This window comes from Eumetopias jubatus, unplaced genomic scaffold (genome assembly GCF_037043125.1).
Source record: "Eumetopias jubatus isolate StellerSeaLion01/CBP00866 unplaced genomic scaffold, mEumJub1_p1.0 scaffold_9, whole genome shotgun sequence".
NCBI lineage: Eukaryota > Metazoa > Chordata > Mammalia > Carnivora > Otariidae > Eumetopias > Eumetopias jubatus.
The window spans coordinates 86,074,320-86,079,192 of NW_028274815.1; the positions used below are offsets into that span (position 1 = coordinate 86,074,320).

Genomic DNA, 4,873 nt, shown 5'->3' on the forward strand with positions numbered 1-4,873 from the left:
TGAAAAAAAAAATCTCACTGCATTTTAAAAATGCATGAAACAACCTCACTGAAGGAGAGGCTGATACTTGCTGTCTCTCTTGGATCACTTGCTCTAGGAAAAGCCAGTTGCTATATCATGAAGACCCTTCAAGCAGCCCTATAGAGAAATCTACATGGTAAGGAACTGGGAACTTCTGACAATAGCCATTTTGAAGCCATATATGAAAGGTCCATAGCAAGTATCAATCCTCAATGGGGAAAAACAGAGACGTTTTCCTGTAAGGTCTAGAAAACAATAGGGATGTCCACTCTCATCACTGTTCAACATAGTACTGGAAGTTCTAGCCTCAGCCATCATACAACAAAAAGAAATAAAAGGCATCCAAATTGGCAAAGAAGAAGTTAAACTTTCACTCTTCACAGACAACGTGATACTCTATGTAACATAGACAACCCAAAATATGCCACCAAAAAAATTGCTAGAACTGATACAGGAATTCAGCAAAGTCACAGGATATAAAATCAATGCACAGAAGTCTGTTGCATTTCTATACACTAACAATGAAGTGGAAGAATGACACTGTATGTTAACTAAATTGAATTCAAATAAAATTTTTTTAAAAATAAATTTTACATGAAAAGAAAAAAAATAGTCATTTTGAAAGTAGATCTTCCAGCATTCGGATAATTGCAACTTTGGCCAACCTGGTGGGACAGAAACAACCAGTGAAGTTCCTTTCAAATTCCTAACTTACAGAAACTGTGAGATAATAAATGTGCTAAGCTGCTAGAAAAGACACAGAAAGAAAGAGAAGACTGAAGGAGAGAGAGAGAGAGAAACAGAAGGAGGGAGGGAGCAGGGGATGGATAGAGAGAGAGAGAGAGAGAAAGAAAGATCAAGATATTGAGGAAGAAGTTGATAGACATGGAGGAAAGACCATGGAACTCCAATCTAGAATGAAAAAAGAATAGTCAATATATAAAAGTAGAAACTTTCACGAGCTTTAAAAGTATTCAAATACATTGATTCAAAGAGTTGGCTATATTTTGAACCAAAAAAAGGGGAGAATTCCAAGTTTAATACAAAAGAAAAGGAAAAAAATAAAAGAGGGAGAGAGAGAGAGAAAGTCGTTCAGGTATCCCAGCAGCCAGAAAACACAATAAAACAAAAACAAAAGGAAACACGTTATTTCTAAGAAATCTGCATGACCTCAGACATTTACTCTGCTATACTAAATTACAGCAGAAAAGAAAAGAAATAGTAGGAGGAGTGATGTCAGCAAAATGGCCAAATATCCTCCCTTGAACAATAATTTGGCATCCATCCACAGACAAAGGAGCCTCTGTGGGATCTGGGGAGCCAAGTAGGATTTGGAAACCTTGGTTTTGAGAAGGCAGGCTCAAAGCCACGTCACGGAATCACTGACTATATGTGGTCTGGTTACAGAAAAGGGAAATCCACACCCCTGGGAACTTTGAGACAGGCCACTTTGGCTGTGGGTCTATGAATCCTTTCTTCTCTGCTCCTTGGAATATATTTTTATTCTCAAGTTTATGTTTCATTGGCATTATTGCACAGCATTAGGGAATATTCTTAAAATTATAATGAGTAATGCCCTGATAATGACAATGAGTAATGTCATTGTAATGATGAGCTATAAGATTGATAAAGAGGATGGCTTGTTAATGAAATGGAAAGTAGATTAAGTAAAATGTCAAATTAATTAGAAGAATGCAAGATTATGTAGAAAGAGTCAGATATCAGCTATATTTATTTTTAGGTGCTTTCAAAATCAACCTGATAGTAATATATCAAAATTATAGGGGTGACCATTTTAGGATAGTGGGATATAAGGTGATATATAAGCTAAAGAATAGGCTAAATTGCTGTAACAAAGAAGCTAAAAATAGAGTTGTTCAACAGAACATAAGAGTACTTATCAGTCAAGTAATAGTTTGGAGACAGGCAGGTGGTTCGGAGCTGGTAGGAGGCCGTGCAGTTAGAACTCCTTTAGGAGCCCTTGCTTCTGAACCACATCCTTCACTGTGGTCCCTGCCCACTAGCTCCAAGCTGGTTGGGCAGTGCCAGTCTGTGTTCTAGCCTACAAGAAGGATGGAGGGAGGATGGGCTAAATAGCTTTCTTATAAAAATGTGATCTAGAGTTGGTATATAGCACTTCTAGTTTGATAGCCTCATGGAGATGAAAGAGGTCCTAGCAAAGACAGTCAGCAGCTGGGCTTCAGTCTAACTTCCTCAAACGCAGGGGAAATTCTATAGCTGGGAGTAGCAAAGGAAAGGAAGCGGCCAAGGTCATTTCATCATTAACTGGAGGACTTCTTTTCTTAATATTTGTCTATAATTTTTAATTAAAAATAGGCATGTATTCCACTTATGATTTTTATAGACACACACACACCTACACACAAACACGTAAACAAGGAAGAAAAAAACTCTCAATGACTTCATTCTATAATACCTCTTAAAATAAAGATATTTATTATAGGTAGCTGTGTGTTCTGCAGATGCTTTACTTTTTTGTCAGATTTCTGATTTGAACACCAAGGAGAGAATGATGAAATGAATTATCTAACAGAACCCATAATCTCAAAGTAGTTTCTCTGGAGCTTTCTAATAGAACAGATTGTTGTCCTGATTTTATGTATTGTATTTTTATGGCAGATCAGCCTTCCTGAATGCAGTTGCTAGTTTGAGTGGTAAATTGAGACTATTCACTCAGTGACGCCCAGCTCATGTCCGGGAGGAATTAGCTGGAATGTGATGGGTGGCTGTGAGAAGTTGTCCTGAGTTAGAAATTCCCACAGACTACCCAGAATTTGTTCCATATCGTTATTTTGTCTTTGGTCTGTGATCATATGTTTTCTAGTTGGATAGATTGCAACACTTCCCCTCTGCAGATTAGAAAGAAATATCAAGAGATTCTCCGAAGATTGTGAAAACTTCAGACCTATTTATTTCTCCAATTATAGGCTTTGGCTTTCAGATCAAACCTTATGTCCCTTTCTAAAATTTTAAATCATTGGTGGGCTTTAAAATATTGCTAATTACCAGAGGCAAAAAATGTCAAAGTGTTGAAAATATTAAAAGTGAGCAATGTGCCTGCAAAAAAATGTCTTCAACTGAATTTCTCAGCTAATGACAATGACAATGTGGGTGTTATTTAGTTGACTATTTAACTGACAAACACATATGATGCAGTGGCACATGAAACACAAAAAGATTGATGAATATGAAAGCTATTGAGTGGAAAACACTGGACATGGATGGGATGGTTTTATAACTGGCAGAAAATGTCCACTTAGGAACAAGATAATTGCTCTGTCAATCTAGATCCTATGGATTTAATAGTCTACTTGTCTATTTTTGTTGCTGTGATATTCTCCCCCTATGATTATGGCAATGACTTTTAAGTAAATAGAACCACTTAATAATTTGATATTAGAGGTCACTAATGGCAACCATTTATGGACATAGCATTGCCTCAAGCTTAAAATGAGTGAGTAATAAAGCTAATAATAATGGCTAATGTCATGGGCCAGGGATATTTGAAATGCATTACCTATGTCAATTAAATCCTCACAACAGTCCTCTGAGAAAGGTACTATTATTATCTACATCTTATAGATGAAAAAAAAATCACTGTTAAATTGCTTTAATAATCTTTCTAGGTTCATGTGTATTTTAGAAGCACAGTGAGGGTGTGCATGTGTGTGTGTGTGCGCTCCTGCTACAGAAGATTAGCAGAAAGTACATTGTAGAAAGAAGCAAATACGATTGACCCTTGAGCAACAGGTGGATTAGGGGCACGAAACCTAATCAAATATCTGAATATATTTTTTGACTCCCCAAAAGCTTAACTGCTAATAGACTACTGTTGACCTGAAGCCTTACCGATAAAATAAACAGTAGATTAACATATATTTTGTATCTTATATATATTATATACTGTATTCTTATAATAAAGTAAGCTACATCACTTCTCGGCCTTTTGGCTAAAATCAAGTGTAGTATCTGTTCTTATCAGTTTAATATCTGAAACATCCTCAATCCAAGGGCAATATACTACATGGATTTTTAGAACAAGGAGATGGAATAGGAGCTTGCTCTGTCCACCTCATGCATCAACCTGGTATTTCAGTAATTCCAAGAATGTTGCACTTTCATCGGGGGATAAAGGAAAAGTAAGCTAGAGATAAAATAAAATGTTATTTACCCTACTGTCCTGTATTTAGCTCTACCACAAATTTACATCAGCTATCTGTAAGATGAATCATCTGTTAGTACGCACATCAGTATTGTCTTATATGATACAAAACACCATAGATGGTACATGTATTATTAACACTGAGCATCAAAAATGAAAAGATAATGTACAGTATTTGTGTGCATAAGTTTTGATAAATTTTAACTTTTTATAATAGATTGTAGATATTTTATAGTAGTCAATGATAAAACAGAATTGCATCTGCATATATTTTATGCATTTATGAGACACCTAACTTTTTCTTAATTTTTTCAATATTTATAAGCTATGTGGTTCATCTGCAAGATTTTCAAACTGTCACAAATCTCCAGAAATTTTTCCAATATATTTATTAAAACAATTTGCTTATAAGTAGACCGACACAGTTCAAACCGATGTTGTTCAAGGGTCAAATGTATTTGTAGAAATGTCCCCAAGAAGTCAGTTATACACCCCAAAATGTGGTTGCATACTTGAAGAGCCTTCTGGTAGATGAGGTAGATGGATTACGATGAACAACAGGCCAGGAATAGGCTTTGGCTTTGTTCAAAAATTAAAAGTGATGTCTTCTGGAAAGGAAAAGTAATAGTAATAAAGGGGAAAGAAAAGGAGAAAGGGTGGGAGAAGAAG

The 4,873-nt window shown here is 35.8% G+C and overlaps 1 non-coding gene across 1 annotated transcript; it reads left to right on the top strand.

The window, feature by feature from the left end:
• Nucleotides 1–3,972: 3,972 nt before the first annotated feature.
• On the top strand, nt 3,973–4,163 carry LOC114199399 (U2 spliceosomal RNA). Its single transcript, XR_003607282.1, has one exon. It is a non-coding gene; the product is annotated as a U2 spliceosomal RNA (small nuclear RNA).
• Nucleotides 4,164–4,873: the final 710 nt, after the last annotated feature.